The 13,357-nt window shown below is 41.2% G+C and overlaps 1 protein-coding gene across 1 annotated transcript in view; it reads right to left on the minus strand.

The window, feature by feature from the left end:
* Window positions 1–13,357, minus strand: part of PPIE (peptidylprolyl isomerase E) — a 619,697-nt gene that overhangs the window by 583,447 nt on the left and 22,893 nt on the right. The window lies entirely within an intron of this gene.

The raw sequence follows: 13,357 nt of genomic DNA on the forward strand, positions 1-13,357 counted from the left end.
GAAACTCGCCTGGCTGAGGTTATTGCTACCAGAAAAAGAGTCTTCAAAGACAGAAATTTCAACTGACAACTATGGGCTGGTTCAAAAGGTGGCAGAGTAAGTCTAGAGAGAACTAGATTCAGGTCCCAAGGAGGAATGGGGTCTTGCACAGGAGGTCGTAACATCATGGAACCCTTAAGAAAGGATTTGCACAGTTTGTGAGACATAAGACTGGAATCATTAATCCCCACATGAAAATTAGATATTGCTGCTAGTTGAACTCGGAGTGTAGCAGCCGCTGAACCGTGGTGAAAGAGTTCTGAAAGAAACTCTAGAACAATAGTAATGGGAGCTGTAAACGGATTAACTTCTCTATTGTGTGCCCATATAGAACATCTCTTCCATTTACTATGATACAATTTTCTAGTCGAAGGCTTGTGAGAAGAGGTAATAATATGAGTCACAGCTGGAGACAAATCATGAAGCCTGACTAGTGATGGAACTGGAGCAGCCATGCTGTCAGTTTGAGAGTGTGGAGACTGGGGTGAAGAGAACCTGACGTGTGTCAGGAGGTCTGGCACTGGGTCCAGAGTCCATGGGCAGTCCAACAGGTGAGGCCCAAGAAAAGGGAACTAAATCTGACGAGGCCAGTAAGGAGTGATGAGGATCATCTTGCTTCCCAACAGCATTGCTTTCTGTATGACCTTGGGGATGAGTAGAAAAGGAGGAAAAGCATAAAGGAGTCCCAGGGGCCAATCGTGGACTAGTGCATCTCTTGGAGACTCTCCCGGAGGGGGGATGAGAGAGAAAAAGGTGCTGCATTTGGTGTTGATTGGACTGGCAAAGAGGTCGCAGCAGGGTTGTCCCCACTTGTGGAAGATCATACTGGCTAATTTCTGGTTCAAGGACCATTCGTGAGGTAACAATATTGCCCTGCTTAGTTTGTCCGCTATCACGTTGGAAGTCCTCGGGATGTGCATTGCAATGAGAAAGCGTTGGGAAGAAATCGCCCAATTCCAAACTCGCAGGACCTCTCGACATAAGGAGTATGATCTGGTTCCCCCTTGTTTGTTTAGATACCAGACCACCGAGATGTTGTCGGTCTGGATAGCTATCGTCCCTAGAGGGAGAAAGTCGTGAAGTGCTTGCAATGCTAGATGCACCGCTCTCATCTCTAGGACATTGATATGCAGATGGGCCTCCTGCTCTTGCCATGTGCCTTGGACAGTCCTGCCAAGATAATGCCCCCCCACCCTATCTGAGAGGCATCCGTGGTCACAGTGGCAACGGGTTGGTGCAGTACAAAGGGAGTCCCTGTGGTAAGATGACCTAGTTGAATCCACCAGCATAGGTCCTTTTTGCAAGAATCTGTAATCAGGATCCGATGATGTAGAGGCAACTGCTGAAACGACCACTGAGATGACAGGAGCCATTGGAGTATTCTCATATGTAGTCTTGCTAAAGGTACCAAGGTTATGGTTGACGCCATCGTTCCGAGAAGCTGCAACACCACCTTCGCTTTGACTCTTCGAAGGGGAAGTATCCTGTAAATTTGTTGCTCAAGATTCTGTATTCTGTCTGCAGGTAGTCTGGCTGTCATATCAACCGTGTCTATGTTTGCTCCTATAAAAGTTATAGACTGAGTGGGCAAAATAGAGGATTTTTCCCAGTTTATCGAGATTCCCAACTGGGAACAGAGCTTGACTGTGGAATCTCTCGATTGAACTAAGCGATGCCTGGTGGTGGCGGTCAGGAGCCAATCGTCCAGGTATGGAAAGACTTGGATTCCCTGACGCCGCAAATGAGCTGTAACTACTGCCATGCACTTGGTGAACACCCGGGGGGCTGTGGTGAGACCAAAGGGCAGCGCCCGAAACTAGTAATGATTGGCTCCCAGCCGGAAGTGTAGGTAGCTCCTTGATGCTTTGTCCATCATTATGTGGTAGTAGGCATCCTGGAGATCTATTGTGCACATCCAGCTGTCTCTCCCCAACAAAGGGAGTATGGATTGTAGAGTAACCATTCGGAACTTGGACTTCTTTACATGCTCGTTTAACCTGCTGAGGTCTAGGATGGGTCTCCAGTCCCCTGTTCTTTTTGGAACTAAAAAGAACCTGGAGTATGTTCTGAATCCTGTCTGGTCTGTTGGGACCTTTTGGATGACTCTTTTTAATAGCCGCTTTTCTATCTCTATAGCCACTTGATCCCTATCTGTGTGAAAAATGAGAAGGCTGACCCAATATGAGAGCTTACAACTTAGATACTTTTCTTGCAGAGATAACAGCAGTCAGTAAAACTGTTTTCCAAGTCAAGAACATCAAGTCAACCTGATGAGCTGGTTTAAATGGAGCAAGATTTATTTTTTACTGGTTATTTTTTTCTAGCACAAAATTAAGATTTTAAGGAGGAGCCACCTGTTTTTTTTTAGAAGGCTTCATTTGCAACACTCCATTCAAAAACATTTTCACACGAGACTGTATTGAAAGAGGGGAATCCACTGGCACACATAATGAAATGGCCAACAAATGGACCTTGACTGAGAAGCAAGACTGACAAAAGAACCTTGACTAAGACGTAAGACAGGCCATAGTATAGTAACACACACAAATAATGCAAAACCAAATAAGTAATAGCCCTGACTGGGTGCTGGTTTGTATCTTGGCACCAACTAGAAAACATTTTCTATTTACTAAAATATGACTTTCAAGAAGAAGGTTTCCTTGTTTCCATTAATAACAGCTGCATATCCTCGGAAAAAACATGTCTAAAAGGAATTAAAATTCTGTCATCCAGGCTGTCAGCTGTAGTTGCTTGGGATTGAGATCAAATACCCATAGTCTTGTGTGAGTACATCTAGTCATCTGTGAGGAAGCTTTTGCCACTAGCCCCTGACAATTTCCTAATGAAGGGACAGCCACTATTGCTTGGGCAAAAAGGGAGTCACCTCAATGAGCTTTGCAGAATCCTAATGAGGCTTCAGAGTGGCCTGGATGTTAGTGGAAAGGGTGGAAAAGCACAGAGGAAAATTCCTGTCCAAGTAAAAGAAATGCATCTGGCTTCCAGACCTTGTTGCATAGAGTCCTAGATCAGAATTTCCCAGCTGACTGGTGTGAGCAGAGGTAAAAAAAAAAAAAGAGAGATCTATTTGAAATGCAACCCACACATGGATCAAATCTTGGAAGACCCACTGATTCAGTTTCCATTTGTGAGGGTCTGCTCTGATCCTGCTTGATTGTCTGCCACATAATTTTGCTTTGATGGTATGCAAGAAGCCTGCACAGTGAGATTGTGCTGAGAATCTATATCCCAGGGTACCATGGGTAGCCTGCACAGAGGGTAAGATCTGTCTTGTTTATGTACCACATCACTGTGGTGTTGTTTGTAAAAACTTGTAGAGGTCCCACTGATGGTTGAGAGACTTTGAGTGCATTGATAAGAGCTAGTATCTTTTTATGTTTGTATTTTGATCGGTCTTTTTTGTTCTGAAGACCCTGCACTTTCATTCACACAGACACTGCTTCTCAAGCAAAATTTGAGGCATCGGTTATGACTGTGTGCTGGAGCAGGAAGGAGGAATGGGAGACCCGGATTCTGTGAAATGTGGTGTCTCCACCACAAAATCCCCCTTTTCACAACCCCCAAAACTGAAATCTGAATTGTCAAAGGATATTGATGCTGGGACTATAAAGATTTAGAGTTACAGTTTTCTCATGTGTCATGAGTCTTGCAATAGGTATCATAACTATCATAGATGCTAGTAGACCCACAATCCTGAGGAATTCTTTTGCTGAAATGATAGTCTGAGTGGAAAAACCTGGGAATAGAACTAAACAAAGATCTATTTTTCCTTGTAGTTTAATTTCTCCAAGACATTTGGGTTTCTAGTACCATTAGAGGAATGGACCTCATTCCTAAGTCAAAGTATGGTTAAAATTTCATGAAATTAGTATTGTTTCATTCTTTGATGTTAGCCACAATTGCTCTTTGCAGCACCCGCAATGTGCCCAGAATTGAAAACTCCTGTAATTCATATGGAGTTTCACATATCAGTAGCATATCTAAATACAACTGTACATTTTTTATGAGACCCATTGTTCCTACTACTATTAGAACTCTGAGTATCCTTCCATATTGCCTTCATTTCTGCCTGCAAATAATGGTACTTTATGACTTTGTGTTTCTCTCTACATAAGAAACTATAATAATTGGGTGTAGCAATCTCAAAGATCACGGCTATTAGTGCATCATACCCATCATCATGGTGTGCAACTTTTTCCAATTCTATTTTACAGAACCTGCATTTGTCTGTTTCTCCAACATGTTCAACAGACTTTGTAAATCAATGTGGATGTAGTCCACTATCCTGGGCTGTAACTTGCTATAGATCTCCCACCATGCCCCAGGATTCCCACTCCTCATTTCTTGATACACTGGAAAATATTAGGGTACAGCCCAACACCCTCATAATGGGCAATTTCAACTACCCTACCATTAACTGGGAAAACTACTCATGTACCAACTCTTTTGCTCAACGCTTTCTGGAATTCATAAATTCCAATGCCTTGGATCAACTTATCCACACCCCCACCAGGGGCAGCAATATCCTAGACCTGGTCATTATCAACATGGGCGACTGGTGTTCCACACCAGAGGTCAATACCTCGTTGGTCAGATCCGACCACAAGCTAATCACCCTAGACATCCACATCACGCCCCCACCCCCCATTAGGGAAACCACCGTAAAAAATTTCTCCAAAAACCAGCTTCACGCTTCTTAAGACAGAAGTGGCAAACTTCAGGACACCCGCAGACAGACAATAGAGGTACGACTGCTAAATCCTACACAAATGCACTTTATAAGCACTAACACCAGTGCATGGATCATGCTATCCCTAACAGAACCAAGATGTTATCCTCCAAAAAAAGGAAGCCAATCTGGTGGTCCCCTGCCATAAACAAACTCTACAACAGAAGAAAGAAACTGTTGCAAAAAAGAGTAAAATCCCATGATTGGAGGAACTCCCTGGTCAGCCTCAGTAAGAAGCTGAGATTCCTCATAAAATCCTCCAAAGCTAGTTACGAAAACAAAATCACCACTGATTCTAAAGACAACCACAAAGCATTCTATAGCTATGTCAAGAATCTCAATGGCAACGCTCAGATCTGCTCTGAGTTACAGCACAATGGCACTAAATATACAGAACCAACTGATATTGCCAACATCCTGGCAGATAGGTTCAGTGCTAACTTTACCCCTCTCTCATCTCCTAAACGGTCCATCTCTATACCGTAAGAATGCAAAGTTCCTGTAATCACGGCTGCATTGGTAAAAACCACACTCTCCAAAGCCAAGAACACAGCATCCATGGGACCTGACAACATCCCAGGCTGCATTCTACATGAACTACAGAATGAACTGGCACCCCAACTAAGCACCCTGTTCAATCATAGCCTCACCTCAGGCTTTGTGCCCACTGAATGTCACATAGCGACAGTTATCCCACTCCACAAAGGGAAGCCAACACGGACACCAGGAACTACCGCTCCATTAGCCTAACAAACCTGGTCTGCAAGGCCATGGAACTTGGTAATCTCCAAACTCTGGACCCCACCAAGTTCGGGTTTGTAAAAGGCAGATCATGTCTTCTAAAGCTGACAGACTTCTTTGAAGCAGCCACCAAAGCCGTAGACGAGGGTAAGGTGGTTCACACAGCCTATCTAGATCTCGCCACGGCTTTTGACACCATCCCCTACTCTGGAATTATAGACAAACTCACTAAACTAGGTATAAATCCCTATGTCACAAGATGGGTTGCCAACTGGCACACTGACAGAACCCACACTGTGAAAGTAGCAGACTCCAAATCCGACTTCAGACCAGTGACAAGTGGAGTACCACAGGGTTCAGTCTTGGGTCCTCTCCTGTTTGGTTTCTACTTTTCTGAAGTACAGGCTAACACAGAAGGTCTTTGGCTAACGAAGTTCGCAGATGACTACAAACTAGGAGCCATAATCAAAACTCCTAACAATGTGGACATCCTACAAAAGGGCCTCACTGAGACAGATGCCTGGTGTCAAAGCCATGGCCTCAAGCTCAATGCCAAAAAGTGCACTGTCATCCACTTTGGTATAAACTCTGTACCCATGAGCTACCACATAGGCGGTAGTCTACTTAACACCAAAAGTGTGATGAGACCTTTGGACACAGGTGGACAGTAGTCTCTCCTTTGATAATCACATCGCCACAGTATTCAGGAAATCCTTCTATGTGGCACACCTCATCACAAAAGGTTTCTCATCCAGGAAAAAAGAGGTCATTGTTCCCCTCTACTCATCACTCATTAGACCCATTATAAAGTACAACACCCCTTTTGGTATGTACCTCACAAGACATCTACAACAACATGAAAGGCCACAGAAATACCTCACAAAGAGGATTACCGGCCTCAAACAGATGCCCTACACAGACCATCTCAAAAAACTCCAGCTTTACTCTGTTGCATATCGCCTACTCAGAGGCAATCTCTGCCTAACATACAAAGCTATTTCAAACCCAGAGCTGTTGGACATGCTCCACTTAAGGAAATCCCAATCCCTCCAAGCTACACGCTATAGGGACCTAAACCTTGTCACCACAATAAACAGAACATGCTGGATGGATAGATTCCTGGCCCAGAGACTTCCCATACTCTGGAACAAACTACCTATCTATATCAAACAAAGCTCCTCATTAGCACTCCAAGAAAAATCTTGCTGATTGGATGGCAAATAGTAAGTTCACCCTGGGGATCACCTCTGGGGCTCTGCTTGACAGGGGCACAAGAAAATAATTTTCTTGGGTGGCGAAAGCCAGGGTACCTTTTTGACTAGGCTTACATAGGCCCTAGAGCCAATAGCCTATTACCTACCTATGAACCTATGAATATTAACCTTTCATCTTTTGGGTAAAATTTCCTTCTCCTTAAACATTCCTGTGCCAGATCCTGATCAACATGTGGTTGTTCCAGGAGTTTTCTGTACTTGCAACTTTATTTATGTTTTTTCCACATTTCTTGCCTTCTCATCTGAATCTTCTCCTTATACACTTTCTTTAGGATTCTGGTACATTCAGTTGTTGCCTGATTTTTCTGACTACTTCTGGTTTGATTTCTATTCTCACTTCACACTGATATGCTTCCGCTAAATTAAGCATGGAAGTCATCTTAGATAATTTTCTCCTCATATTTTAAAACTTTCATTATATTTGGATTTGGTGAAGTCAACAGATATGTATGCAGTCAAACAACTGCAGATCTTTATGTGTAATCAAATTCAAGGAGGTCCATACCTCCTTCAGAACGAGGAATATTTAACCTTGGTATACACTAACTTTTATATATCACTGGATAAGACTGAAGCATTTTTCTTGTCCAACTGATCCAGTATTTTTTGGACCAGTCAATCACCTCAAAACTCTAAGTTAGAACAGAAGAGCAAATTGGTTTATAGCTAGGAGTTTGTTCCTAAATGTCAATAGGACTGTTTTCAGTATTAATTTCAATCTTCTAAACTATTCCTTACTGAGTTTTGGTCACGTGTTCATGCTTTATAATCATTCCTTCATCAATTCCCAAATATTCACACACTCCCTCCTACTCAAGTTCCTTTATATCATATTCCTGTCCCAGACTGATATTTTTTTGTTGCTGCAGCTTTTCAGCTTTAAATGTTGTTTTTGCACATTTATCAAGATGAAATAACATACCATCTGAGAAAAATTTTAACCACTTGCAGTTGTTGGCAGCTGTGCTTTCAGCTCATCTCCTGATGAGCTATACAGTTTTAAATCATCCACAAAATGAAAATGAGGAGTCTTTACACTGTTGTTTTCTGGGAGCCAAATTGTAACCATGACCTAATCTACTACAGACAGCTTAATGGGCGGCTAAGAGCAAGACAAAAGAGCCACAGTGACAAACAGTCACCCAGGAATATCCCCCTTTGAATTTTTATTGCTGGATAATAATTTGTCCTTTATCATGGTAGGCTGCAAAGTTTTTCCCCGTGTAAGAAAAGCTCTTTGAACTGGGGTGCCCACAAAAACAATCCTGTGAAGAGTCAAACAAGATTTCTGTATGTTTCTTGGAATTCCAGCCTGTGCAGGGCATCCCTTACACACATCAGAAATTCCTGAAATTTTGCAAAAGGTTCTGCAAGGATAAGCAAGTCGTATAAATAAGGAAATGTGACTGCAGTAGGGTATCATAGGAGCTATATACTTCATGAATACCCCCTGGAGAGTAAATATACCAAAGGTTAATACAGCGAATAGATAATGTGATGAAATCTGGTTCTACAGGAATATGATGATATGCATCTTTTAAATTTAAGATCATTAGAAAACTCAAGACACACTGTGAAGTGACAGCAGTTTGAATTCGGGCACTATTGCAAACATGTTCAGAAAGGAAAGATTCAGAACCGGTCTCCAAGAATCTTCTTTCTTTGGCACCAGACACATCCCAGAATAAAACCATACCCCTAACTGAGGGGTGAGGTACAACTTCTATCAACCCCCTGATCAAGTATATGCTGAATGCCAAAAGGGGAAAGAACAGTGGTCTGGCAGGTGAGGGGGAATCCATCTATACGAAACTATCTGCTGTCAACAAGAGAAACTGAGAATCAGACTTTCTGGAACAACTAAGGGATTGTCAGAGTGGGGGGAGTCCATGATATACACATTCAGACTTAATAAACTATATCATTTGTTCTGGGGGGGGTCTGTTTTCTTTTTGAACTTCCCTGACATTCTGGCATTACTTTTTAAATATTTGCTTACCAGAAGTTTGCTTTGTCTAATTTTGCTTCTTAAGAAAGGCTGTAGAGGGTGCAATGAATCCCTTGACAAACTCTGAGAAGGAGAGCTGAGAACTCAGAGATCCCTTGAATCAGTTTTCCTCTTTTATCACACTTTTGATGACCTCTGTAACAGGGGATCTAAAAACAACTAGGTCTCTACTCAAGGGAGAATTCAAAGTTTCATTTTTATCACCCTCTGGGAGGTTCTGAGAAAGCAACCAGGACAAATATCAACGTAACAGTTCCAGTGGCAGTAGTCCTGGAAGGGGTGCCTGCGGAATGACATGCACATTTCAAACAGTGGGACAAAGAAGCAACAAAGTTACAAAAATCAAATTTCTCCTCAGAAGAGGAAACTAATGACAAAATATCCTTCATATTCTAACAAGAAGCAAGCATAAACGTCAAACATATGAGCTTAGCAGCTGAAAATTATACATACAAGTGTTGCACAATAATACAATTTTCCAAGAAATCTAAAAAAAAAGCCTTCCCATCCTTGCCAGAAAGAGAGGGATTAACATTAACCAAGTGTTTAGCAACAGCTGGATTCACTAAAGCAATAGCTGCTAGCTCTGATCTAAGTATACACGACAAAACTGGGGGATCTTTATACAGTATATCTGCTTTTTTGGGGGGCAGCAAGCTGGCAGTCAGAGAAGTTGCAGGCCGTGACAAAAACATCCTCAAAGCAGACATTACAAGAGTATGTTCTTGAAAATCTAGTTGTAACAAGTCAATATTTTCTGTGGGACTGAGAAACATTACTGTTTTCCACTGAAACAACTGGTTTGTTCAATAAATAGTTTCAGAGAAGGAGAATCCTTCAAAAGTACTAGTCAAAGACATATTCTCCAAGGAATATGAATCAGAAATCTGTGTAGACAATACATAATCTGTTCCTTCACAATCATTCTGTTTAAACTTTTGAATTGCTTCAGTAAATGAAAAATCGCTTTTTCTTTTACCAGAAACAGACATACAGGAAGGGTCAAGAGTCTTAAGTAAACCCTGATCTTTACTCCTGTCCATAGTATATGAGATAGAAAATGGCATACATTTAAATTTTTGTTTCTTTTTGACAGGAATGTCTGAAGAAACAGACAAAGTTTTGCCAGGAAAACCTCCCTAGTGATGGGCACAGCTTGGGAGCTAGGCAGAGTGTCATTTTCTGCCACTTTTCAAAGACCTGTCAACAGGGGCTCTCTCTTGTCCACCAAGGAACTCCAACAGCTGCAGGTGATGTGTCTAACCCCTTGTCCATGGCAGCTGTGGGGGCTACACCAGCTGGAAGCATGGAAGAGGATGACTGGTCTAAGGAACAAGTTTTGGCCACAGTTGAGACACTAACAGCCTGATGTGGTGGCATGGGTTATTTAACATTTTTCTTTTTTTTTTTTTTTTTTTTTGTGACTGGAAGAAGAAAGAACCAAAGAGCTAGTAGATTGTTTCATGGTTAAACTGAAAAGATGCCCAATTCCTAGGGAAGCCTGACAGCAAGTCGGTAAAACTGGTAAGCTGTAAAAAAAAGTTAAAATTTTCCCCATTAAAATAAAGTAAAAAGCAGTTTAAACACTTACCTCAGCCACCAAAGGTAAATTAACTTTTACCACACAAAAAGTAGCTAAAAATTAGTTTTCGCAACTTTTTACCACAAAAGTAAAATAGTATAGCTCACATTTAAAAGTGATCAAAAGTCACGACAGTCATTAAAAACACTTTTTCCTTGCTAGATAAAGTTTACAGATAAATTACGTTTTCTGTCACAAAAAGTAAAGCTGAAAGCCTTTTCCCCCAAAGGGAACTTATCTAGCCAGCAATGGAACAGCTTTACCAGAAACAGACATACAGGAAGGGTCAAGAGTCTTGTAAACCCTGATCTAAGCCCATTAAATTACTCCTGTTCATAGTATATGAGATAGAAAATGGTATACATTTAAATTTTATTTTCTTTTTGACAGGAAAACTCTGAACGGTTTGGTGCCCAATCTAGACTTCTAGTCAGCTCAACTGAGTTCAACCTAACAGTCTGGTTTTGTGGAAGGTGCCATGAAGCTTTGAAAGCTGGCCATCTGTTATATCCTTAGCAGGATATGTAACCCATGTAGTTTAAGCTAATGCAGAGTGATCTATATGAAGAACGTCCTGAGCAACTCCAAAAGAATTACATTGTTACATTTGCTTAGCTCATATAGACTAGAAATGGATAATCTTGCCTTAAAGACATTAAAAACTCAATCCTATTCTGAAAACCTATGCCTAGAAAGCTGGCTCATACAGCAATAAACCATAAAAATACATCATTAAAGTTAGCTATTCAGTGAAGATGTAATAACACATAAACATTAATAAAATGAAAAAAGTACACATTAAAGACTACAAATAACAAGATTCTTATTCACATCTTGATGACTTAGCCAGGTCACTCTATGTCCTACTAGATGTTTCGGGCATTAAACTACAGCCCTAAAAGAAATGTCACATAATCCTGAACCAGTCATATGGTGGCCACCATCATATTAACTTAAGCAGCTCTCACTGCAAATGTCTGTTTTGCAGTAGGGATGCCCCTGCAGTATGAAGAATCCCTCCCCAGGAAGGAAAGCTGGCCAAAGCTGTTACTTTATCACTGAATTTTAGCTGGCTCTCTAGTCAGGCTGAATATTTAAAACACTGGTAATCTGGACACCCTACCACCCCTGCATCAACTGGTTGGGTTTCCTGATCCAAAGTTGAAAAAAATGTCAGACTTGTGTGGAGTGTTCCATTGTACACTAATCCACAAAACACATCAAAATATGAAAAAGTTACTGCTGATCGCCTGAGACTGCAAATTACAGTTTCACAGAGATGGTGCTTCACAAGCAATAAGCCTCACAAGGCGGATATCCAGGAGTTTGTATCACGGTAATACTGAACGTGAATGATTTGTTATGTTAGCATGGCACCTATAATCATATATTGATCTACCAACTCAGGTATACGAGTGTTGATGACATCTAGATAAGGTTTATTGACAGTTCTGTAATGAAAGACTGCATATTTCTCAGTGTTAAATGCAACACTATTCAGAACTGACCATTTCTCCAAGCTGCCCAATCATTCCTGAAGACCTTTTGTATTATCAGCATTTATACTAATACTGCCAGCTTTACACTCACCTGCATATTTTGAAAACATTGTTTTAAAAATTCCCACAAATTATAATATAAAACATCTAACAATGAACACTAGAGAGCACTACTATAAAAGCATGGACATATACATAAAATGTATAACTTGTTAAACAGGATAATGAAAGAATCCAAAACAGGAGCAAATGCACACACTGGCATGGTACAAAAATGTGTTATAACATAACATTTAGAGAATATGTGAAAGCAAACCAACAAAATATGTAAAAAACAAAATGATATATAGATACACACACAGACATTGGTAATTCACTAAGCCAGGATGAGCTGAGGTACATTTTATAATACCCACTCTATCAAGTCCCAACTCACAAACTCCAGGATGGGCATTGAAGGGGGGGGGGTGAGGAAGACCCAATTTCCACACTGCAGCAGCTCAGCTTGCTGACTTCTGCTAGATCATACATGACAAACCCAGTCAAACCCAATTCAATGCACAGAAATACACAAACACTTATATAACTATATACGTACAGATACATATATAATACATGTAAACACACAACAGAAACAAAAATTGTAACTGGTTGATGTAAAAAAATCGTATTCAGTCAATAAATGGTAGCACATAGCATGACAGACTGAAGGAGCCTGGAATCACGGAAAGTATGAAGACAGATGCATGAGAGGAAAAGACGATGAAGTAACTGCAAGGTGACTGCAGCAGCACTTGAATCATTAATTCAGGTAATAAAGAAGTTATTCGTTCCTTTTCTTACAAGTGCCTTGCCTTATTTAAATCCACTGGAGAGATAAGGCCTGTCCCGGAAGTCAGTGGGTATAAGGCAGGGAATTAATCCTGGACAGAACACACACAGACAGACAGACACACACAGCCAATTTAGACACTTCCCATTTTATTTCCTTTTCATGTCTGTGAGATGTGGAATGAAAATGGAGACCACACTATAACTCCACTTGGACAAAGGGAGGATATACAGAATCCACACAGAAGTACCCCAGCAGGGAAATGAACTGGAGACCCAAGTACCACGAGGCTAGACATACTAACTGCTGCACCACTACACCACCTGCTGAGAAGGTTTCTGCATAAATCTTTAGAAACTGTGAGACTTCTAAGGAAAAAGAATGTGAAACAAAATAATTTCTTTATCCTTGTACCCAAAACACAGAATAAGTAGTCACTTATATCACCTACTGGAGAGATAGGAATGTATCCCAGAGACTAACCCGTCTATGGAACTGGCTCCCCATCCATGGGAAGCAGAGTTCCTCCCTAATCCAATTCAAGTGCAACTTTGACAATTAGATGGAAAACTGGAAATTCATCCCTGGTTTGGCACCTATGTCTCTGATGCAAACAGGTAACCTGTACATGGTTC

The sequence above is a fragment of the Protopterus annectens genome, chromosome 1.part2, assembly GCF_019279795.1.
Source record: "Protopterus annectens isolate FY-2018-M chromosome 1.part2, PAN1.0, whole genome shotgun sequence".
NCBI lineage: Eukaryota > Metazoa > Chordata > Ceratodontiformes > Protopteridae > Protopterus > Protopterus annectens.